This window comes from Anomaloglossus baeobatrachus, chromosome 3 (genome assembly GCF_048569485.1).
Source record: "Anomaloglossus baeobatrachus isolate aAnoBae1 chromosome 3, aAnoBae1.hap1, whole genome shotgun sequence".
Taxonomy (NCBI): Eukaryota; Metazoa; Chordata; class Amphibia; order Anura; family Aromobatidae; genus Anomaloglossus; species Anomaloglossus baeobatrachus.
In genome coordinates this window covers 331,062,606-331,089,032 of record NC_134355.1, presented here as the reverse complement: position 1 = coordinate 331,089,032, position 26,427 = coordinate 331,062,606, and the positions used below count along the sequence as shown (strand labels likewise).

At 41.4% G+C, this 26,427-nt stretch overlaps 1 protein-coding gene across 2 annotated transcripts in view; it reads left to right on the top strand.

The window, feature by feature from the left end:
• Positions 1–26,427, top strand: part of SOBP (sine oculis binding protein homolog) — a 276,403-nt gene that overhangs the window by 165,215 nt on the left and 84,761 nt on the right. The window lies entirely within an intron of this gene.

Below are 26,427 nucleotides of genomic sequence, written 5' to 3'. Positions count from 1 at the left end.
AAATATTGAGATGAACTTTTGTTATTGACTAAATACTTATTTTCCACCATAATTTGCAAATAAAATCTTCCAAATCAGACAAGGTGATTTTCTGCATTTGTTTTCTCATTTTGTCTCTCATAGTTCTGGTCTACCTATGATGTCAATTACAGAACTCTCTCATCTTTTTAAGTGGGAGAACATGCATAATTGGTGGCTGACTAAATACTTTTTTTCACCACTGTTAAGATGCCAAGTTTTTGTCCCATAAAAAGAATCATACTAAGAAGAATCATTTCAGAACTTCTACATTTAATGACACCCATTATCAGTATTAATCCATTGAGAAATAAACTGAAATAATTTCCAGGAGGAAGAATAAAATAACAAAACTAAAATCATTTGGTTCCATAAGTGTGAACACTCTATTGTAATTGGAGATGTGGGTGTGCTCAGATTTAGACAATCACATGTAAAAAGAAACCTGCCAGTGCCCCCCCTAGCATACACTGTGTGCAGAATTATTAGACAAATGAGTATTTTGATCACATGATAATTTTTATACATGTCCTACTCCAAGCTGTATAGGCTTGAGAGCCAACTACCAATTAATTAAAACAAGTGATGTGCATCTCTGTAATGAGGAGGGGTGGGGTGTAATGACATCAACACCCTATGTAAGGTGTGCTTAATTATTAGGCAACTTCCTTTCCTTTGGCAAAATGAGTCAGAAGAGAGATTGGACAGGCTCTGAAAAGTCCAAAATTGTGAGATGTCTTGCAGAGGGATGCAGCAGTCTTGAAATTGCCAAACTTTGGAAGCGTGATCACCGAACAATCAACTGTTTCATGGCAAATAGCCAACCGGGTCGCAAGAAGCGTGTTGGGCAAAAAAGACGCAAAATAACTGCCCATGAATTGAGGAAATTCAAGCATGAAGCTGCCAAGATGCCATTTGCCACCAATTTGGCCATATTTCAGAGCTGCAATTTTACTGGAGTATCAAAAATAACAAGATGTGCCATACTCAGGGACATAGCCAAGGTAAGGAAGGCTGAAAAACGACCACCTTTGAACAAGAAACATAAGATAAAACGTCAAGACTGGGCCAAGAAATATCTTAAGACTGATTTTTCAAAGGTTTAATGGACTGATGAAATGAGAGTGACTCTTGATGGGCCAGATGGATGGGCCAGAGGCTGGATCAGTAAATGGCAGAGAGCCCCACTCCGACTCAGACGCCAGCAAGGTGGAGGTATGGTCTGGTATTATCAAAGTTGAACTTGTGGGACCTTTTCGGGTTGAGGATGGAGTGAAGCTCAACTCCAAGACCTACTGCCAGTTTCTGAAAGTCAACTTCTTCAAGCAGTAGTACAGGAAGAAGTAGGTATCGTTCAAGAAAAATATGATTTTCATGCAGGACAATGCTCCATCACATGCATCCAACTACTACACAGCGTGGCTGGCCAGTAAAAATCTAAAAGATGAAAAAATAATGACATGGCCCCCTTGTTCATCTGATCTGAACCTCATAGAAAACCTGTGGTCCCTCATAAAATGTAAGATCTACAGGGAGGGAAAATAGTACACCTCTTGGAACAGTGTCTGGGAGGCTATGGTGGCTGCTGCACGCAATGTTGATCGTAACAGATCAAGCAACTGACAGAATCTATGGATGGTAGGCTGTTGAGTGTCATCATAAAGAAGGGTGTCTATATTGGTCACAAATTTTTTTGTGTTTTGTTTTTGCATGTCAGAAATGTTTATTTCTACGTTTTGTGCAGTTATATTGTTTTACGTGGTGAAAATAAACAAGTGAGATGGGAATATATTTGTTTTTGATTTTTATTAAGTTGCCTAATAATTCTGCACAGTTAAGGGTGCTTTACACGCTGCGACATCACTAACGATATATCGTCGGGGTCACGTCGTTAGTGACGCACATCCAGCGCTGTTAGCGACATCGCAGCGTGTGACACCAATGAGCGACAATCAACAAGCGCAAAAACGTGAGAAATCATTGCTCGTTGACACGTCGTTCATTTCCTTAATATCGTTGCTGCTGCAGGTACGATGTTGTTCGTCGTTCCTGCAGCAGCACACATCGCTATGTGTGACACCGCAGGAACGACGAACATCTCCTTACCTGCGTCAACCGGCAATGAGGAAGGAAGGAGGTGGGCGGGATGTTCCAGCCGCTCATCTCCGCCCTTCCTCTGCTATTGGACGGCTGCTGTGTGACGTCGCAGGGAAGGTAAGTCCGTGTGACGGGTGTTAGCTATGTTGTGCGCCACGGGCAGCGATTTGCCCTTGTCGCACAACCGATGGGGGCGGGTACACTCGCTAGCGATATCGATACCGATATCGCAGCGTGTAAAGTACCCTTAATAGTTACCTGCACAAACAGATATCCTCCTAAGATAGCCAAATCTAAAAAAAAAACACACCAACTTCCAAAAATATTAAGCTTTGATATTTATGAGTCTTTTGGGTTGATTGAGAACATAGTTGTTGATCAATCATAAAAAAATCCTCTAAAATACAAGTTGCCTAATAATTCTGCACACAGTGTATCTTTATTCCTATGTTAACACCCTGCCTCACACGCCCTTTGTACAATGTACATGATTGCAATGTATGGCAAAAAAGAATGGTAAAAATCCATTTGCAATATGCTAATTAGTTCCAGACTATTCGAGGCGGCGTTGATTTCCCCAGACTAGTCATCCCACTCCCCATATTATTATGCCTCTGTGATTGAGATAACATGATTTGCAAGAGCCAGTTCTTGCATGTGAGTGACTTTTGTAATTTCATGTCATTGTGCAGTATACATTCATAGGCGCACTGCTCATGTCCAGGAAACCCACAATGATGAAGTAACCTCTCATTACTTCAGTATTCTCCTTCTCACTACACATCTTCAGCTCCTCCATGGACAGCAGATTACTTTGTTACTATGTGCTCCCCAGTATGCGTGACGCGCCTATGAAGGCTTTGAATGTATATTGTGCACTTACATGAAATGATGAAAGTCCTACTCATGCACAAGAACTGTTTCTTTCAAATCATGTTATCTCCCCAAAGAGACTTAAGAATATGGAGATTGGAACGACTAGTCTTCAGAACTCAACGCCCCATCAACTAGTCTAATTAGCATATTGCTAATACTTTTTTTAAAAAAAAAAGTTATGGATTTTATTGGAATCACATAAACTGTACAAAGTTTTTGTTAGGATCAGTTTTATCATAAGAATAAATACATGCTGGTGGTTTGAGGGCCACGGAGAGCTGTCAGGTTTGCTTAAAAGGGAAATGTAGATGACCTAGGACGCGTCATGCACCCAGGCTGCAGAAGGAGGACAAAGATGGCCAAAAGAGGAGGCGCTAGTACCAGACAACAGAGACACTCATCCGTCCAGTCTGCACCGCCCCGCCCCTCAGGTGAGTATTATAAAGTGATTTTTACATTCTACACAGCGGCCTCGGCTCTTATATACAGCATGTTAGAATGCTTTATATAAGAGCCTATTGGTGATGGCCGCAGCTTATAGTCGCCAAATCTGGTGACAGGTTCCCTTTAAACTCATGTTAATTGTACTTAGTACATAGCTGCTATTCTTTAACCCCTTCAGCCCCCAGCCTGTTTTCACCTTAAAGACCGGGCCATTTTTTACATTTCAGACCAGTGTCACTTTGACAGGTTATAACTCTGGAACGCTTCAACGGATCCTGGCGATTCTCAGACTGTTTTTTCGTGACATATTGTGCTTCATGTCAGTGGTAAATTTAGGCCAATATTTTTTGCATTTATGTGTGGAAATTTTGGAAATTTGGTGAAAATTTTGAAAATTTCGCAATTTTCAAAATTTGAAATTTTATGCCCATAAATCTGTGAGATAGGTCACACAAAATAGTTACTATATAACATTTCCCACTTGTCTACTTTATACCAGTGCAATTTTCGAAACCATTTTTTTCCGTTAGGAAGTTAGAAGGGTTCAAAGTTCATCAGCAATTTTTCATTTTTCCAACAAAATTTATAAAAAAAAATTTTTTTAGGTACCACATCACATTTGGAATGACTTTGAGAGGCCTAGGTGACAGAAAATACCCAAAAGTGACACCATTCTAAAATCTGCACCCCCTCACACTGCTCACAACTACATCCAAGAAGTTTATTAACCCTTTAGGAGCTTTACAGCAACCAAAGCAATGTGGAAGGAAAAAAATGAAAATTTTACTTTTTTACACAAAAATGTTACTTTAGCCATAAAATTTAGCATTTTCACAAGGGTATCAGGAAAAATGCACCATAAAATTAATTGTGCAATTTCTCCTGAGTACACCGATATCTCATATGTGGGGGAAATCAATTGTTTGGGCGCACGGCAAGGCTCGGAAGAGAAGGAGCATCATTTTAATTTTTGAAAGCAAAATTGTCTGGAATAATTAGCAGATGCGATGTTGCGTTTGGAGACCTGCTGAGGTGCCTAAAGAATGGAGCTCCCCCACAAGTGACCCCATTTTGGAAACTAGACCCCTCATGGAATTTATCTAGATGTTTATTGAGCACTTTGAACCTCTGGGGGCTTCACAAAAGTTAATAACTTTGAGCCATGAAAATAAAAAAAAAAAATTACCGTATATACTGGCGTATAAGACGACTTTTTACCCCCTTAAAATAATGGCTACAGTGGGGGGTCGTCTTATACGCCGGATATACACCTGGGTGCTGTAGTGCGCCGCTCCACTCCGTTCCACGCTTGGATTCTGCCTCCATAGCGACGAGGGAGGAACTTCCTGTCACCGCTGCTGAATGGCAGAGCGCTGGCCAATCAGAGGCAAGCAGCTCTGCCTTGACGTCAGCGCTCTAGCAGGGAAGTTCCTGCCTCGTCGTTATGGAAACGCGATACACAGCCCGGCCCCGTACTGGTATATCATACAGCATATACAGCGGATATATAGCGGATATATAGCAGGGGGCCGCACTGTGTGAGGAGGTGTTTTTTTTTTCACTGTCCAGTATAACCAATAGGATTAGTGCAGTGACTCCCCCGCCCCTGCACTAATCCTATTGGTTATACTGGACAGTAAAAAAAACACCTCCTCACACAGTGCGGCCCCCTGCTCTTAGCATACTGAAGCATACTGAATACCGTATGTATCACAAGATGTCATGCTATATACAGTACCTGCATGTCATATGCATTTGAATTAAATATCCCAAATTCTATATTTTTAGGGCAGAAGTTGGGGGTCGTCTTATACGCCCAGTCGTCTTATACGCCGGCATATACGGTACTACAAAATTGTTTTCTTCAACCAGGTAGCTTTTCTTCACAAGGGTATCAGGAAAAATTGCAACATAAAATGTATTGTGCATTTTCTCCTGAGTACCCAGATACATCATATGTGGTGGAAATTAAATGTTTGGGCGCACAGCAGAGCTCGGAAGGCAAGGAGCGACATTTGACTTTTCAAACGAAAATTGTCTGGAATCGTTAGTGGATGCCATGTTGTGTTTGGAGACCCCTTGAGGTGCCTAAACAATGGAGCTCCCCCACAAGTGACCCCATTTTGGAAACTAGACCCCTCATGGAATTTATCTAGATGTTTACTGAACACTTTAAACCCCTGGAGGCTTCACAAAAGTTTAGAATGTTTAGCCGTGAAAATATATATATATTTTTTTTTACCATGAAATTGTTATTTCAACCAGGTAGCTTTTTTTCCACAAGGGTATCAGGACAAAATGCACCATAAAATGTATTGTGCAATTTCTCCTGAGTACACAGATACCTCATATGTGGTGGAAAGTAATTGTTTGGGCACACGGCAGGGCTCAGAAGAGAAGGAGCGCCATTTCACAGCAAAATTGGTTGGAATTATTAGCGTACGCCATGGAGACCCCCTGAGGTGCCTAAACAATGGAGCTCCCCCACAAATGACCTCATTTTGGAAACTAGACCCCCCATGGCATAAATCTAGATGGGTAATGAGCACTTTGAACCCTCACGTGCATTGAGGCATAAAAACAAAAAAAAACTTTTTTTTCCACAAAAATGTTATTTTAGGCTCAATTTTTTAATTTGTACAGGGGTAACAGGATAAAATGGACCGCAAAATTTGTTGGGCAATTTGAGTTCGCTGATACCTCATATGTGGCAGAAAACCACTGTTTGGGCGCACCCCAGAGGGAAGGAGCGTCATTTGACTTTTTTTTTTGTCATTTGACTTTTTAAATGGAAAATTAGCTGGAATCGTTAGCCGCACCATGTTGCGTTTGGAGATCCCCCTGATGTGCCCAAACAGTGGAGCTCCCCCACATGTGACCCCATGTTGGAAACTAGACCCCCCCATACAAAGAAATATTAGTTTGGCAAAATAAAAAAATACAGACGTCAGTAAAAAAAATATTATTTTTATATATATATACTATATATATATATATATATATATATAATATATATATATATATATATATATATATATAAAAGCGCCTGCAACTGACACCAAGGCAAGTGCCACACGTGAGAGCAATGCACAAATCTCGCATCGCATCACCCGGCACAGCCGCACACTCCTGTCTGGAAGAGAGCGACCATGCCGGATGATGCGGTGTGAGACTTGTGCATCGCTCTCATGTGTGGCACTGGGCTGACCCTTACAATATTCAGTAAAAAATACTGTAGTTGACGATTACTACAGTATCATTTTACTGGTCCTAAACTAAGTTTATTTGTATTTCTTTCTTAGTTTACAGAACAAAAATCAGAATGAACGCACGGATGTGCTGCAAAAAGGGGGGGGACTAGGTGGGATGGAAAAAAAGATGGATGGAGGATGGAAGAGGGCGCGGCAGAGGATGGGAGAGGGCGTGGCGGATGGAGGAGCGGCGGAGGATGGGGGGGAGAGGGGAAGGGTGGAAGGGGAGTGGGAGGTGAGATTGGGGATAGCTACCTTACAGAATGGATCTAGGCAGCAGGATTGCAGCAGATCCGGGAGGGAGAGAGGGGGCAGAGGATTAAGGGGATGGGAGAGAGCAGGCAGCAGATTAGGGAGGGGGCAGAGGCTGATGGGGGAGTGAGGTGGCAGATGCAGGGGCGTAGCGGCAGATGGGGAGAGTGCGGCGGCTGATGGGGAGAGTGCAGCGGCTGATGGGGAGAGTGTGGCGGCTGATGGGGAGAGTACGGCGGCTGATGGGGAGAGTGCGGTGGCTGATGGGGAGAGTGCGGTGGCTGATGGGGAGAGTGCGGTGGCTAATGGGGAGAGTGCGGTGGCTAATGGGGAGAGTGCAGTGGCTGATGGGGAGAGTGCAGTGGCAAATGCAGGGGGGCGCAGCGTGAGGAGAGCAGCGGCGTCAGATGCCCCTATGCATCTGACGCCGCTGCTCTTTTCCCGCTGCGCCACCCCCTGCATCTGACGCCGCTGCTCTCTTTCTGCTGAGTAGCGGCGTCACATGTAGGGGCGCAGCAGGAGAGCAGCAGCTTCACATGCAGGGGCGCAGCGGGAGAGTAGTGGCTACACATGCAGGGGCGCAGCGGGAGAGCAGGGGCGAAGCAGATGGAGGAGGGCAGCGGTGGATCGGGGGCTGGGACTCACAGATGGGCACCCGCAGGGATCGCTCTCCTCAGATTCCACGGAGGGAGAAGCTAAGGAGAGCGATCTCCTACAGCAAGCTCACCCGGTCCCAGATGCACGGTGCTTGGAGAGATCGCTCACAAGGCTGATCTCTCCAATCAGAGCTGGGGGCGGGTGCATTAAAGCACTGCCAATGGCCAGTGCTGCAGCTGCACTGACATAGCTGGATTTCAATGCTTCAGCCATTTTCAATGGCTGAAACATTACACTGGCTGTGATTGGCTGAGCGGCGTTCGTCAGCCAATCACAGCCTCCGTAGGTCCGGGAAGGAGACACCACCCCTCCTGAGGTCAGGTACAAGTCCTCTCCTTCCCGAATCTACAGTTTTTAAAAACCGATCTCGGTGCGCGGGGCTCCGGGGCCGCGATTTCGCCATGACGGATGTATCCGTCATGGGTCTTTAAGTACCAGGGCACCATGACGGCTAGATCCGTCAAAGGTCGTGAAGGGATTAAAGGGATTTTTAGTAACTTCATATAAAGTTTTGTTTTTTCTGTTTATGGCAAATGCTTTGAAGCACTAAGTTCACTGATTCACTGAAGAACACGTACAATTTATCTGATAGAGATACAGTGGGTACAGAAAGTATTCAGACCCCTTTAAATTTTTCCCTCTTTGTTTCATTGCAGCCATTTGGTAAATTCAAAGAAGTTCATTTTTTTCTCATTAATGTACACCCTGCACCCCTTCTTGACAGAAACCCCCCCAGAAATGTAGACATTTTTGCAAATTTATTAAACAAGAAAAACTGAAATATCACATGGTCATAAGTATTCAGACCCTCTGCTCAGAAACTCATATTTAAGTCACATTCTGTCCATTTCCTTGTGATCCTCCTTGAGATGGTTCTACTCCTTCATTGGAGTCCAGCTGTGTTTAATTAAACTGATAGGACTTGACTTGGAAAGGCACACACCTGTCTATATAAGACCTCACAGCTCACAGGGCATGTCAGACCAAATGAGAATCATGAGGTTAAAGCTCAAGGAGCTCAGAGACAGAATTGTGGCAAGGCACAGATCTGGCCAAGGTTACAAAAGCATTTCTGCAGTACTCAAGGTTCCTAATAGCACAGTGGCCTCCATTATCCTTAAATGGAAGGAGTTTGGAACCACCAGATCTCTTCCTAGACCTGGCCGTCCAGATAAACTGAGCAATCATGGGAGGAGAGCCTTGGTGAGAGAGGTAAAGAAGAACCCCAAGATCACTGTAGCTGAGCTCCAGAACTGCAGTAGGGAGATGGGAGAAAGTTGCACAAAGTTAACTATCACTGCAGCACTCCACCAGTCAGGCCTTTAGGGCAGAGTGGCACGACGGAAGTCTCTCCTCAGTGCAAGACATGTGAAAGCCTGTATAGAGTTTGCAAACAAACACATGAAGAACTCCCAGACTATGAGAAATAAGATTCTCTGGTCTGATGAGATGAAGATAGAACTTTTTGGTGATAATTCTAAGCAGAATGTGTGGAGAAAACCAGGCACTGCTCATCACCAACCCCAACAGTGAAACATGGTGGCAGCATCATGATATAGGGGTGTTTTTTCAGCTGCAGGGAAAGGACAACTGGTTGCAATTGAAGGAAAAAGTGCTCTGGACCTCAGACTTGGCCGAAGGTTCACCTTCCAACAAGACAATGACCCTAAGCACACAGCTAAAATAATAAAGGAGTGGCTTCAGAACAACTCTGTGACCATTCTTGACTGGCCCAGCCAGAGGCCTGACCTAAACCCAATTGAGCATGTCTGGAGAGACCTGAAAATAGCTGTCCACCAATGTTCACCATCCAACTTGACGGAACTGGAGAGGATCTGCAAGGAAGAATGGCAGAGGATCCCCAAATTCAGGTGTGATAAACTTGTTGCATCATTCCTAAGAAGACTCATGGCTGTACTAGCTCAAAAAGGTGCTTCTACTCAATACTGAGCAAAGGGTCTGAATACTTATGAATATGTGATATTTCAGCTTTTCTTATTTAATACATTTGCAAAAATCTCTACATTTCTGTTTTTTTCTGACAAGATGGGGTGCGGAGTACTTTAATGAGAAAAAAAAATGAACTTTTTTGAATTTACCAAATGGCTGCAATGAAACAAAGAGTGAAAAATTTAAATGGGTCTGAATACTTTCTGAATCCACTGTACATTGGTGTTATATTCATAGCACTAAGTGCAGTACCTTTCATTCCTCATCACATTTTAAAAAAAGTGAATTCAGGATTTGAAGGCTTCAGGTGCTTTTCAAGTGCAGCGCTCTGTCCGTGGTGCTGAATAGACAATTAGTGTTTACAGCAAATTCACGGATGAGTAATTCAAAATGGCCACAGCTATTTTAATGTTAACCCATAGCTAAGAATGCTTCTATTCCCCTTTACTATTGTATATATAGGTGATATATTTATGCTACTCTGGTCCCTTGTAGGGTATGAAAAAGGAGTGAAACTAGTGCAGATGACCACTGTCATACCTTGCTACAATCAGTCACTCCAATAGATGTACATTACTCTTATTGCATTCCAAACCTTAGGGTATCATGGTAAGCAAATCACAAAAATTCTAATTCATTCCAATTTTTTGTGCCATGCTTGTCATGGTCACTATAACAAAGGGGTCACAATGTTGCTCCACTCACCTGTATAATTGGTGGAGAAAGGTTGAATTTGATGGACTTAGGTCTTTTTTTACAATCTATTTAACTATGTATTACACTGCAATATAGCAATATCAATATCTTTGTATGACCTGTTTCACCGTCTAGCCGCAGCCATAAACAGAAGCCAATGGCATCAGAATTATTCCGATAACAAAAGTGTTAATCAGCTTATTGCAATCTGGTGCACAAAGAGTTAATATAAGTTCCTATGTGTAGCAATGATGTTCCTATAGATAGTGATGAAACATACTGGGTAAATTTAAAGTCACAAGCAGATATGTTGGAATGAACAAGGTGCTCCATCTTTGCTTTTGTAACCTCTGATTAGACAAGCAATTGCTGAACAACTTCAACAATTTTTCAGCATCCATTTACACCTTTTTCAGCATAACCATATAAGCAGTGATACGTAAAGGGACTATGTCAGCAGGTTTTTGCTATGTAAGCTGAAGACAGCAAGCTGCAAACATAGAATTCAGGGCTCGCTGTCTTGTAAAAGTCTGATTTATTGTTTTATTGCTATGTTTGTTTAGCCAGCAGAACACTTCTTATTGCTCGGATTACAATGTGCCATGCACAGCAGTCCGGCATACCACCTCCTCTTATCCTGGCCTCACTGTCAATGTACAATCTTTATAGAGCGCCTGGTTTTGGTGTGGACAGGTCTCTGGACTAAATCTAAAAATTCTGATTGTGTCAGAACGGCTGCAGCCAGTAATATAAAGGGGGCTTTACACGCTACGACATCGCTAATGCGAAGTCGTTGGGGTCACAGAATTGGTGACGCACATCCGGCCGCATTAGCGATGCCGTTGCGTGTGACACCGATGAGCGATTTTGAATCGTTGCAAAAACGTGCAAAATCGCTCATCGGTGACATGGGGGTCCATTCTCAAAAATCGTTACTGCAGCAGTAACGAGGTTGTTCCTCGTTCCTGCGGCAGCACACATCGCTCCGTGTGACACCGCAGGAACGAGGAAGCTCTCCTTACCTGCCTCCCGGCCGCTATGCGGAAGGAAGGAGGTGGGCGGGATGTTACGTCCCGCTCAGCTCCGCCCCTCCGCTGCTATTGGGTGGCCGCTCTGTGACGTCGCTGTGACGCCGCACGGACCGCCCCCTTAGAAAGGAGGCAGTTCGCCGGTCACAGCGACGTCGCCGGGCAGGTAAGTATGTGTGACGGGTCTGGGCGATGTTGTGCGACACGGGCAGCGATTTGCCCGTGTCGCGCAACAGATGGGGGCGGGTACCCACACTAGCGATATCGGGACCAATATCGCAGTGTGTAAAGCCCACTTTAGTGATAAATCCTTGGATTCAGGGTCTCTCTGCCTACATCATGCAGCTCTCAGATGAGGTAGCAAAAACTTGCTGACAGATTCTCTTTAATAGTTGCCATTTATGGATTTACGATGCTTTTATCCAGAATATTTTTTTTTTCCATAGGATAATAGCTTTTATGGATTTTTCAATTGGTCAAAAGTTTAAAAGACCAAAAGGCAAATTTGCTAACTGAATTTTGTCTGTATTCAGGTGCATATGCCATGCATCACATTTCTAGTGTGTTATCCTGGTGCAGAAAGATGGTGACCATTTATGAAAGGTGCATGTTTTCACTGTAATAATGAGTATGGCTTAAGGTGAACTAATCTGTACCACAATTTACATAAAAAAATGGTCTAGAGATAATCCATCCAACAGATAGTGTAATTTTACACAGAGGTATCTAAGGATGTTTCATAGTTGACATACATTTAGTGATCCGTTTGATCTCAGGCTAAGCTGTGCAAATTTTAGCCATTATTTGTAAATCAGCCCAGGCTACAATAATGAAAGTAAAAGTTATTGTTAGCAATGCCAATTGACCACCTTACCTCTTTATATGATGTAGTATCCTAATTAACCTCGTCCAGCGGCGCTCCGTGGGAAGGCGCTCAGAAGAGCTGACTGAGTGTTTTTACAAGGCAAAGTCAATTTGTCACCTTCAAGAAGTGTATATCCTTCCTATCAATTAGATTTGGTTTATAAATTGGATATTGATTAATACAAGATGTATGCGATTAGAAATGCTAGAACTTTAACCCCTTCACGCCATTGCCATTTTGCTTCTGCGTTGCCATTTTTCCTCCTCTTCTTCCAAGAGCTGTAATTTTTTTTACAACGGTATAGGCATATTAGGGCTTGGGGTTTTTTTGTGTGGGATTAGTTGTACTTTTGAATGACACCATTAATTTTACCATATAGTGTACTGGAAAATGGGAAAACAATTACAAAAAAAAAAGGAACTCCACAATTGTTTTTTTTTTTTGCTTACCATGTTCACTATATGGTAAAATTATCTTTCAGTATGATTCTCCAGGTCAGTACGAGTTCATAGATATCAAATATGTATAATTTTTTTTTTAATTTTGTTTTTTTATTTAAGTAGTGAATAGACAATGAGGACTAATTTTTTGCGCCATGAGCTGACATTTTTACGGCTACCATTTTTGGGTAGATAGGATGTTGTGGTCGCTTCTTATTATATTTTATTGCAATATTGCGGCACTTTGAGTATTATTTCCATTACGCTGTTTACTGATCGGATTGGTTTATTTTATATTTTCATAGATCAGACATTTCTGATCATAACAATACCAAAAATGTGTGTGGAGGGAGGGTATTTTCAGTAGGGCAAAAGAAGGGGATTTCAACTTTTGTGCTTTTTTTATTTTATTTTTTTCATATTTTTTTAAACTTTTTTTGTTTCACTTTTTACTGTAATTACTAGTTCCCTTAGGGGACTTGAAGCAGCGATCATCTGATTCCCTGTGCTGTCCAGAGCAGTGCATCACCCCACTCTGAACAGCAGAAATGATGATCTCCTATGAACTCTTAATCACAGCCGGCATTCATAGGAAGGTCATCATGATCGACACAGGGATCATCGGCTGATCCCTGGCTGCCATGACAATCCATCGGGGCCCAGCAATCACATCACCAGTTCACCAATGGTAGTGGAGAATGACATGCCCCCATGCTGACGCATGTTAAATACCACTATCAGAGGTTGACAGTGGGATTTAACAGCTTAACAGTTTAACAGCTGCAAGGGGATCAAAGAGGCACATGTTGGCCAATTATATCACCCTTTGTGTGCAGGGAAAGATGTGGGCTCAGCGTGCGAACCCGAATCAAAGGAAGGGACAGGACCTATGACATACTTATACATCAATTATCGTTAAGAGGATATAGACACAAGCAGATGTATGTCTTTAATAAGGATTTAACCATCCAAGAACAATGCAAGTAAAAATAGTGTAATCATTTTTTAGTTTGCAGTAATGTCTTCTATGGTATGTTTTAGACATATTTTCAACCAGACAGTAGACAAAACTGAATGCTGTAGCCCATTTCTAGTGGTCCCGAGGTAAATCATTACTGGTATCATATTGATTACATATCTGTGGGATATACCATCAGTATTATATCCTGTAAAATACTCTTTAATAGAAGTACAGTCATATGAAAAAGTTTGGGCACCCCTATTAATGTTAACCTTTTTTCTTTATAACAATTTGGGTTTTTGCAACAGCTATTTCAGTTTCATATATCTAATAACTGATGGACTGAGTAATATTTCTGGATTGAAATGAGGTTTATTGTACTTACAGAAAATGTGCAATCCGCATTTAAACAAAATTTGACCAGTGCAAAAGTATGGGCACCTCAACATAAAAGTGACATTAATATTTTGTAGATCCTCCTTTTGCAAAAATAACAGCCTCTAGTCGCTTCCTGTAGCTTTTAATGAGTTCCTGATTCCTGGATGAAGGTATATTTGACCATTCCTGTTTACAAAACAATTCCAGTTCAGTTAAGTTTGATGGTCGCCGAGCATGGACAGCACGCTTCAAATCATCCCACAGATGTTCAATGATATTCAGGTCTGGGGACTGGGATGGCCATTCCAGAACATTGTAATTGTTCCTCTGCATGAATGCCTGAGTAGATTTGGAGCGGTGTTTTGGATCATTGTCTTGCTGAAATATCCATCCCCTGCGTAAGTTCAACTTTGTCACTGATTCTTGCACATTATTGTCAAGAATCTGCTGATACTGAGTTGAATCCATGCGACCCTCAACTTTAACAAGATTCCTGGTGCCGGCATTGGCCACACAGCCACAAAACATGATGGAACCTTCACCAAATTTTACTGTGGGTAGCAAGTGCTTTTCTTGGAATGCTGTGTTTTTTTGCCTCCATGCATAACGCCTTTTTGTATGACCAAACAACTCAATCTTTATTTCATCAGTCCACAGGACCTTCTTCCAAAATGTAACTGGCTTGTCCAAATGTGCTTTTGCATACCTCAGGCGACTCTGTTTGTGGCGTGCTTGCAGAAACGGCTTCTTTCACATCACTCTCCCATACAGCTTCTCCTTGTGCAAAGTGCGCTGTATTGTTGACCGATGCACATTGACACCATCTGCAGCAAGATGATGCTGCAGGTCTTTGGAGGTGGTCTGTGGATTGTCCTTGACTGTTCTCACCATTCTTCTTCTCTGCCTTTCTGATATTTTTCTTGGCCTGCCACTTCTGGGCTTAACAAGAACTGTACCTGTGTTCTTCCATTTCCTTACTATGTTCCTCACAGTGGAAACTGACAGTTTTAATCTCTGAGACAACTTTTTGTATCTTTCCCCTGAACAACTATGTTGACTAATCTTTGTTTTCAGATCATTTGAGAGTTGTTTTGAGGAGCCCATGAAGACACTCTTCATAGGAGATTCAAATAGGAGAACAACTTGCAAGTGGCCAGCTTAAATACCTTTTCTCATGATTGGATACACCTACCTATGAAGTTCAAAGCTCAGTAAGGTTACAAAACCAATTTAGTGCTTTAGTAAGTCAGTAAAAAGTATTTAGGAGTGTTCAAATCAAGAAATTGATAAGGGTGCCTATACTTTTTCACCGGTCAAATTTTGTTTAAATGCGGATTGCACATTTTCTGTTAGTACAATAAACCTCATTTCAATCCAGAAATATTACTGAATCCATCAGTTATTAGATATATGAAACTGAAATAGCTGTTGCAAAAACCCAAATTCTTATAAAGAAAAATGGTTAACATTAATAGAGGTGCCCAAACTTTCTCATATGACTGTATCTGCTTTTTATGGAGAATTTAAAGCCCGCCATTAGATGGTTGTCAGCCAAGTAATACTGAAGCCATCTTTGCTGTCTCTCCCATACACAATAGCTCTCATGTAGCCATGCTATCTGACAGACATGCCTGGCAGCTCCTTATCTCCAGGAGATCAAAGTGACTGACAGACCAAAATCAGACATGCCCAAATGATATCTCCACTGACAATCAGATGGCCGGCGCACCCATGTGCGGACATTAGTTTAATATGTATGGGGGTTTAAGAGACACCCATGATTGAAAGTTAATAAAGAGTGAGGGAGTCTCTTTCCCAAGAACAATCCACTGGACTGTAATGCCAGGACTTCTCGCTTCTGCTTCCATATTTTTGTAGTGGCAAAATATTTTTTTGTGAGAGCAACAAATTAATTGAGCATGCAGTTAATCTGTATCTTTATTTCTAGAAAAACTTACCACTCTTACGTAAATCTCACTGTTCCTTTCTCAAATGTAATATTACATGCATGCAGACGAGTTATGGATCCAGGGATGTTTTCTTATTGCTGGATTTGAAGTTGGGAAGGATTTTTACTTAGCACAAGCAAATTAGCTTTTATTTCTCTCCTCTAGGTTAAAACTGCAAAATACCATGGTGAACTGGATTATTTTGTATAAGTTTTCAACCTTATAAACTATGTTACTATTGCACAAATTTACAGTGCATTCACTTAGAGTTTTATTTATTTATGTATTTATTTATTTTACATGGGTCTGCTTCGAACACTACATGAAAAAATATTCAAATAGTATTGGAAGTGTTTCAATGCAAAATCCTAATAAAACAAACCCGATTTTAACATACCCTTTTCCACTACTAATGTGATCCCCTTTCTTTTAGCCTAACTCTTCCTATCTAAAACTTTCCTAATATGCTTCTGCTATCTACGCTGCTACTATAAGATTATATCTAAGAGGCTTGTAAATACCTTTATTGTTGCAGCTTTGATCCTTCTGTCTGCAAACCGGAATCGGATCAAACTGAGGAGGGCATGTCCCTGCTGGGGGTGGGGCTGCCTCTCTGTGAGTGAAAGTAGTCTGGGTACTCATAGCCAGATCACACTCCAGTGACATACCCTGTTCAGTTGGTCCTATTCCAGTCTGCAGCCAGAAGTATCAAAGCTATAACAACAATAAAGGGATTTATGAGCCTTTTAGAGTTAATTTTACAGGAGCAAAATAGATACGGTAGCAGAAGTATATTAGGAAAGGGTTAGTTAGGAAGAGTTAGGATAAAAGAAATGGGATCACATTAGTAGTAGAAAACTTCTTTAAGGCTCTGTACAAATTTGTGCAAATACATACACTAACCTATATCCACTTTTATGCAAGATCCCGTTTATGAAATAGTTTGGAGGCTATGGACATTTTGGCACATATGTTAGGAGTAATTCTCAGTGGGTGCATGCATATAAACTGTATATGTAATGGGAAACTTAGTTCTTCTACTAGAGTTGTTTTTTTCTTTCATTTTAATTAACTTATCTTTTATTGTACTTTTTTTTAATTGTTTTTAGCATTGTAGTTTGTGTTTTTATGTCATCATTCACAACTCCTTGCGCTTTCTTTGTTTTTATTGTCTATGAATATAGAAACAGTAAAAAAGGCATTTAAATATGTGTTTACATTGCACTATAAAACATTTATTGCTGCACACTCATTTATGCAGCTGTGAAAACAAGACTGCTATAACTATACGTGTGCTAAAAGCTCGTTTTAAGCACAATATGTCTTTTAATCACCATATTGCATAAAATCTCAGCTGCAATAATGTGAAAATTGCTCTGCAGGCTACAGTATGTTGCATTGTGTATGAATGCAGAGCGCTTTTCCCTTCATCAATAATTTAGAGTAAGGATTTAGTAAACCAGCAGTAAATTATTTGCGCTGTCTCTTTATTTTAACTACTCCCGAGTTTTATAGTAAAGCAGCATCCATTGTTTAGATTATGAATGTAGCAATTCTAAATCGTGACAGACACAGTGAAGATCTAATCTATTTTCAGGCATTTATTTATTCACACCAATGAAGAATTCATCTTAAGAAAAACAGACCTAGAATTGGGAATACAAACCCCTTAGGTTATTATTTACCATGTCTTTATATTACCTTGTTAAGTTCCTTATATTTGGTTGAAATATTTCTTAAACCGCTATAGATAAAATTACAATTTAATATATTTAATAAATGAATACATAATTTATTATGTCTAAAATAAATAAATGATACATATATATATCACTTTGTATCAAATTATTTTATTACATCTATACTTCATAAAACATCCAATATAAACAGAATCAGCTATGAAACATTACAATATTATAGAATTTAAAGGGAATCTGTCAGCAGCTTTTTGCTACCTCATCTGAGAGCAGCATGATGTAGGCAAAGAGATTCTGAATCCAACAATGTATCACTTAGATTAATGGCTGCAGCCGTTCAGAGACAATCAGAATTTTTAGATTTAACCATGTAGCAGAGCTGAGAGAGCTGTCCCTGCCCACACCAGTTTCTCTATAGAGATTGTACATTGACAGTGAGGTGTTTATCAGATGAGAGGGCATGTCTGACTGTCCTGCAATGTCATTGTAATCCGAGCACTGATAAGTCCTGCTTGTTACACAAGGATTGTAAATAAACTACAGATTGGATCTTGATAAGACAGACACCCCTGAATTCTTTGTATTAACCCTTGCAGCATGCTGGCTTCAGCTTACATAGCAAAAACCTGCTGACAGATTCCCCTTAAAGATGATCTGTCACTAGTTTTTGTTCTGATTTTTTACCACGCCTTTGGTAGAAGACCATAATAATTAGCAATAAATAAAATGGCCCATTTCTCTGGAACAGTGCTGAATTAAAAAAAAAAATAAAATATTAAAAAAAACCCAGAATCAAAAGAGCTGCAGAAATAAAACAAGAGCAAAAACTGTCCACTTTTGACGTTGTTACAGGTCCTTTTTAACTCACATATCTCAACTAATAGATAATTTTGATGTCTAGATCTAAAAAAAATTCTAACTTAGAGAAAATAAACTAGTAGCACAAGATCATAAATACATGATATACTATGAAGACAAAACATGAACACTAACAACCTTTACAGATTTGTAGCATGTGAATGGGCATGCATTGCGTTAATCCCTAATTATCCATTGATGTGCCCAATGGACTTTATGCCCTAAAGGTATCTTTTTGGCATTTGCCTGAGATAAAAGGAATACAACAGGACTTTTCAATAGAATATGAGGAAATACATACAATGCAATATATGTTTTTTTATTGGCATACAGTTTCATACATTTATCTATCTATATAGTATATTACAAAAGTGAGTACACCTCTTACATTTTTTTAAATATATTTTATCTTTTTATGGTACAACACTGGAGATATGCCACTTTGATACAACGTAAAATAGTCCGTGTACAGCTTGTATAACAGTGTAAATTTGGTGTGCCCTCTAAATAACTCTCCATACAGCCATTAATGTCTAAACTGATGACAACAAAAGTGAGTACACCCCTAAGTGAAAATGGCCACATTGTGCTCAATTAGTCATTTTTCCTCCCTGGTGTAACGTAACTCATTAGTGTTACAAGGTCTCGGGTGTGAATGGGGAGCAGGTGTGTTACATTTGGTGGGCGTGCTAACATTCTGAGAGGGCGAGCTAGTAGGGGGATATAATGCCCGTGCAACTTGTCCTTGCACTCATTAGCATATCATAAAGGATCTTTAGAAATACTTTTTCTAAAGATCTCTTTATGTATACTACTACATGCTGGGACAGTTAGGTAGGAATTTGCACCCAGAATTGCTCGTGGTTCTGGATGCATATTGCACCGGACAGTTCACTTTAATACGCTTATCGGATCGAGCCCTTATAATTATAGGTAGTCTGTCAGCACAAAATGATTATTTAGACCATGTAGGGCGCCCATGTTGTGACCAAGCAGTTCAGTGCACCTTTCCACCTGAATGTTTACCATCTATTCTGCTCATCTGAGGCTCCTTTAAAGTCAGAGCTGTCACTCATGGAAGAGGAGGGCGGTCACAAATGAAAAGAAAGTAGCTGATAAGCAGCACTGAACATCTCATGAGTACACTGAATGCCTGTGCTTGCTTTCAGTATTTTGTGCTGTGACCTTCACTCAGGGATTGGCCATAAGGTGGGCTATATATTGAGGCTCCCTACATTATCCTATTGGGAAGGTGTCCCATGACTTTCCTATAATCCAGGCTTCTGTGCTTTTATTCATTGTGAGTGACACCTGCAGGACATATTCTTTATAGCTGAACATATTTCAGTCTTTGCTTAGCAAAAATAATGTCTTTAAAAAGATTTATTAGAGAACCCGTAAGACTCCAACATAAATAAGCCTATTACTAGACTTACCACATCCTTTTCTATACAACTTCTGGATGAGAGAGATTTACATTTGATACATTGTGACCTGTGGCCCGATACCATTGATGATATTCCTTATAATGACTTGGAGTTGATACTATATACAATTCTTCATTATAACGCAAGGGTCTTCGTGTTCCCAAGGAAATGAGCACCCTATTTCAGCACAATGGATTAGTACCGTGAAGATGGACACACTGTATATTTTATCTCAGAGCCGCGCATATAACTACCTGCTGCTTTTTCAATGGCTCACTCACCTCCTCCCATTTACGCTTCCTACTTTCAATTCATCTTTTCCTTTTGGTTCACGGGTATTTTTCTTAAACGAGTTGGCGACTTGCCAGAAAGTCACAATTTAATGCAGCGCAAAAATGGAATATACATAATTATATGCAAGCCATATGGGCTGTAGACAGCTCAGCTGTGAGTTTCAGGAGACAGGAAAAAATGAAAGGGAGAGAGGGGCAGAGCACTGATATCAGATGAGAGCAGAGCAGAGAGCAAATGTCACCGAAATGAACATTTTAATGAGCATGTTTCTGGCACTCCTCTCACCTTATTCTTCTCATACACTCTGCAGAGAGAAAGCAAAGCAGTGGCAAAAATCAAAAATCCCATCAGCCATCAGTAATGGTGCTACTTAATGCTACTATTTAAATGGCAGCTTTCTTAATTAACAATTTACATCAATGCCGCTTCCATTGTGTCATATATAATTCTCAAGACATATTTTATCTCCGCATTTATAATGAAGCTCTATTATTCTTGGCAGTTTTGCACCTCTCCGTAGTCTGTGAATTACGGAGCATTACAGAAAGGCACTCTTCAATGGTACATTGCTGCTGTCTGCAATCTGAAGCCTCTGTTTGACCGTTGGTACAATTGTCTCACAATTTATCATACAAAACGCATAGGCCAGTTTCACACATCCAACATTCATGGTTTGAGTATGAACAGCAATGTCAGGACTAACCATGGGTCTCCTGACCGAACAAAACACTGGCTGTAAGGTTCGGGTCAGTAGGTCTGTGTCCGATACACATTGTGGTCCATACTTGAATGTCGGACAGCAGGGTAAGTGCATACTCTGTCTTTTTCAGGCAAATTCTGCCTGGAAGCCTTTTTGAAAAAGTGTTTTGAAACCACTTAAAAATTGAACACAGTGCACAGTAATGTCAAAACGGTATTGCTGTGCACATGTTCAGTCTTTTAACCGCTTCAGGTATCTGAAACCGTGGAGTGGTTACCAGGCTCATTCTTTGGGTGGCTTTTGCTAGGAAGCCACTCACTATTACAATGGTGGAAAGCACAGAGAACAGATAGCTGCTGTGAAAACAATCTCCAAGCAGTCAGCAAAGCCGTTCAAGGAAAAAGACCACTGGTGTCTTAGGGCCGTTTCACACATCCGGCATTTCGCCAGATGCCAGATACGGCACGCATGCATTACAGTACATTTACTTACAGTGGAAGCGCGACACCATGCGGTTGTGTGCTTCATGCACAACCGCATTCGTCCGCATGGTGTCGCGCTTCCACTGTAAATGAATATACTGTACTGCATGCGTGCTGTATCCGGCATCTGGCGAAATGCCGGATGTGTGAAACGTGCCTTACTGGAGCAGTTTGTCTACAAACAATCGGAGGCTGCGACGGGAGAACAAAGGCAGCGTGTGCCAGGTATGAAAAATCATCCTACTTTCATCCAGAAAAAATGGATCATTTTTTATCTTATTTGTAGTGATGAGCGAGTATGCTTGTTACTACTCGGTACTCGCACGAGTATCACTGTACTCGGGCTACTCGGCGGGTACCGAGTAATTTCGCGATACACGTGCTGTACTCGTAGTCTTCATCCCTGCATGTTGGCGCTCTTTTGAGAGCCAGCCCTCATACAGGGATTGGCTGGCAGACCACTGCAATGCCACAGCCCTGTTAGTTGTGGAATTGCAGTGATTGGCCGGCCCGCACAGCGTGACCGAGCCTTTATACCGGCGGGCGCGCTGTGCTCTGCACACAGCCATCTCATATTCCCTGCTTTCCCCGCCCACAGGCGCCTATGATTGGTTGCAGTGAGACACGCCCCCACGCTGAGTGACAGGTGTCTCACTGCACCCAATCACAGCAGCCGGTGGGCGTGTCTATACTGTGCAGTAAAATAAATAAATAAATAATTAAAAAAAAGAATAAAGAATGAAAAAAAAAAATGACCGACATCGCTAGTAAAAAGCACAAAACGTGCGTTTTGGACATCGGAGTGCCACACAATGTTTTACTTAAAATCTTTCATGTAATAATCTCAAAAAGTAACATACACCAGCTCTATCTCAGTATTGGGTATGTGCCCTTAACATTTCCGCCATGAAAATTCATTTTGGTGTCATTTTGGAAGGTTTTCTGGTGAGTCCGTAAAAATGGCGTAAAACTCGGACAAAATTGTTCACAGCTGTGACTTTTGAGTGATAAATGCTTCAAGGGGTCTTCCCCATGCTGTTGCCATGTCATTTGAGCACTCTTCTGAGACTTTTGTGACATTTTTAGGGTTTCTACATGCTGCCGGGGGTCATTTCAGAAAAATACTCAGGTCTCCCATAGGATAACATTGGGCTCGGTGCTCGGGCCGAGTACACGAGTATCTTGGGATGCTCGGCCCGAGCCTCGAGTACCCGAGCTTTTTGGTACTCGCTCATCACTACTTATTTGTCATCTGTATGCAGTCCTTACAGCATCTGTTTTTATACATCAGCAGTAATTAAAATTTACAAGACCAAATACAGTATCCTATGTTAATGAATTGCAATGTGTCTGTAAAAATTGGATGCTCTATGGTTGATCCCATTTTTGTGCTCAGCCATAGACTTGAATAGGGGAGTCTCATCCAATATACGAAAGAAACTTTTGCTTGCTGAATATTTTTTTTCACACACAGATTGAGTCTGTGAAAACCCCCCACCACTGGACTGCCCAATTTAATAACGGTCATGTGAACTTGGCTTTATGAGTTTGAGCTTTTTTTTAGCAGAGAAATTGAAAGGATTAGTCTTCTAAATATTGCACCCTGTAGGTTCAAGTGGCAGATTCGTAGAGGAAATTTGTGCATGTGCATGGATTTCCGCTAACCTTATTGTAAAGTAAATATAGTAAAAACGAATAAAATACATGACAAATGATTATCTGGGACACCATGTGTATAAAGTATTATGTGCCGTGCAACTCTGTAAAAATGTTCAGTCGCCCTCTGCAATGGTGAGCGCTTTTTGCTTTACCCTGCCTTACTAAGCAAACCGCTCCATTTATCAGGCAGTGCAAAACATCCCTAGGCTGTTCTCCCTGTACACCTCTATTAAAAAGATGTTTACCCAAATGGAAAATTGGCCATATAGTAAACCAAATGATAGAGCAGCAGAAAACATTTTAGAATTATCCTAACAGACACTGTTATTTTCACATCCTATTTAGGCTATTATTATTTAGGCTATGCCATTGTAACTATTATTGCTACATTTCTTTGCAAAACTGAAAACTGACTAGTACAGCTGAACAGAAAATAGCATTATCTTTGTATAGTAAATATATAATGACCTGCTTTTAGCTTCTGATTAGTGATGAGTGGACTCGCAGATAACCAGGACCGGCGGGTCCCGGTTATCTGGTTTTTAAAGTCTGATCCAGATTCCAGTCCCCATATAAGTCTATAGGGATGAGAATCCGGTGATTAAAAATGGTGGTAGAAGGGATAGGAGCAGGCGCACTGTACTTACCGAGGTTACGTCGCGGCTGTGCACTGCTTCCAGGCCACTCATTCACTTCGGTGGCCACGTATTAGCCTTCAATGCATATGCACTGCTTTCCTCTCCCACTGTTGTCTGTGATCGGTTGCAGTCAGACGTGCCCACACCCTGAGTGACAGAGTGTCTGATGCTTCCAATCACAGACCTGATCTGCAGGTCTATCATACAGTAAAAATAAATAAATAAAAAATTGGTATAGGGTCATATTATGATACCCAGCACAGATAAAGCCCAAGGCTACAGGCAGCAGCACCCAGCCATGCCTTTATTTTTGCTGTGTATCAAAATAAGAGGAACCGCATGAGGCTCTTTTTTAATTATTTAAATAAATAATTTTAAAAACCGACGTGCTGTTCCCCAATTTTGATACCTAATCAAGATTAAGACCGACAACTGGGGGCTTGTATTCTCAGGCTGGGGAAACCAATGTTTATTGGGCCGCTACCAGCCTAAAAATAGCAGCCTGCAGCTGTTCAGAATTGTCACATCCATTAGATGTGACAATCCCAGCACTTTACTCTGCTCTCCCCAATTGCCCTGGTGCGGTGGCAGTCAGGGTAATATAAGAGGCTAATGGCAGCCTACAGCTGCCACTAAGCTCTAGATTAGTAATGGGGAGGGTCTATGAAACCCCCCATTACTAATCTGTAAGTGAAAGTAAATAAACAAAAACACCGAAAAAATATTTGAAATAAAATACAAAAAACACACTCTTTCACCACTTCCTTAACTCTTAAACACCCCTGCAAGTTCGACGTAATGGACACGAGGTCCCACAACGATTCCAGCTCTGCTACATCGGAACCAACAGTGTGTGATCATGGAACATAACTGCCGACTGTGAGCTTAAGGCAGAGAATAAATGAGCCACAGCAATGGGCGGTGACTTCACTTAGGTTAGTTGTGGTCACAGCTGGAGTCCTCCACCTGTGACCACAGGTAACCTGACCTCAGAGGACCTCAGGTGACCTCATTAAACTAAGTGAACTCACTTGCATCTACTGGCAGAAAACCATGTTTTTTGCCAAGAGATGCAGATTTGGTGCTGAAAATTTTACACCATATTCCTGCACCTAGTCTACACCTCCTGGCAAAAAAATCGCATCACTACTGCATGCGGTTTTGATGCATTTTTTTTGCCAGGAGGTGTACATTGGGTGCATGAATATGGTATAAAAATGTTATCACCAAATTTGCATCTTGTGGCCCAAAAATACAAAAAAACAGCTATTTTTTTCTGCAAGGAGGTGCAAATTTGGTGCTTAAGTTTAGTGCAGACATTTTAGCACCAAATTTGCAATTCCGGGCAGAAGATTGCATGAACAGTTATGTTCCATGATCGCACATTGTCAATTCAGATGTAGCAGAGCTAGAATAATGATGGGACCTCGTGTGGATTATATCGGACTTGCAGGGGTGTGTTGGAGATTGGTTGCAGGAATATTGTGTAAAACTTTCATCACCAAATCTACATCTCTTGGCAAAAAAAATTTGCGTTTTTCTGCCTGGAGATGCAGGTCTCACTTGAGGCGAGGTCACTGACGTTACTGAGGTCAGCTGAGGTCAGGTTACCTACGGTCACAGGTGGAGGTGCGTGGGAACCTCCAGCTGTGGCCGCAAATCACCTGAGTGACGTCACCGGTAATCACGCGGCTCAGTCTCTGCCTGTAGTTACAGTGTGCGGTCATGGTCCATGATTGCGTTCTTTGACTTTAGATATGCAGCAGAGCTCGAATCATCGTGGGACCTCATGTGAATTATATCGGACTTTCAGGGGTCTTTTTGGGGTTAATAAAGTGGTGAAAGAGGGTGGTTTTTTTGTATTTGATTTCAAATAAAATTTTTTTGGTGTTTGTGTTTATTTAATTTCACTTACAGATTAGTAATGGGGAAATCTCATAGACCCTCCTCATTACTAGTATAGGGCTTAGCGGCAGCTGTGGGCTGTTATTAACCCCCTTAGTACCCCGATTGCCACTTCACCAGGGCAATCGTGAAGAGCCGGGTAAGTTCCGGGACTTCGCATCTAATGGATGCGAGAATTCTGGAAGGCTGCAGGCTGCTATTTTTAGGCTGTGGGGTGGCCCAATAAGCATGGGTCTCCCCAGCTTGAGAATACCAGCCCCCAGCTGTCAGGTTTTAGCTTGGCTGGGTGTCAAAATTGGTGGACACTGCATGCTTTCTTTAAATTATTTATTTAAATCATTTAAAAAAAACCTCACATGCGGTTCCTCCTATATTGGTACACAGCCAAGATAAGCGCACGGCTGGGGGCTGCAGATTGTAGCCTTATGCTTTATTTGTGCTGGGTATCATAATATTGGAAAACCCTACTCCAAATATTTTATTTATTTATTTTTACCTTATGATATAGACCTGCAGACAGTGCCTGTGATTGGTTGCAGGCAGGTGCTGTCACTCAGACTGGGGAAGCGTCATTCTGCAATCAATCACAGACATCAGGACGGCCGGTGGGCGATGAAAGCAGTGTTTTTCCTGCATTTGTATAGGATCCGTTGTTTGCTGAGTGGATCAGTTTCAAATGGACGATAAACATCAATCAGTTAACAAATCCGTTTTCCATAGAATCCCATCTTAAAAAAGGGATCTAGCTAAAATCAATTTTTTCAAAGCTGACAAAAAAGTTGTGTTTGCATAGCCAGCGGATTGCTTCTGCATCTGTTTTAATGGATGATTACTGGACATGTGAACTTAGCCTTACATTGTCAATGTAAATCAGCTTCACACAGCAGTGTTTTGGTCAGTTTTAG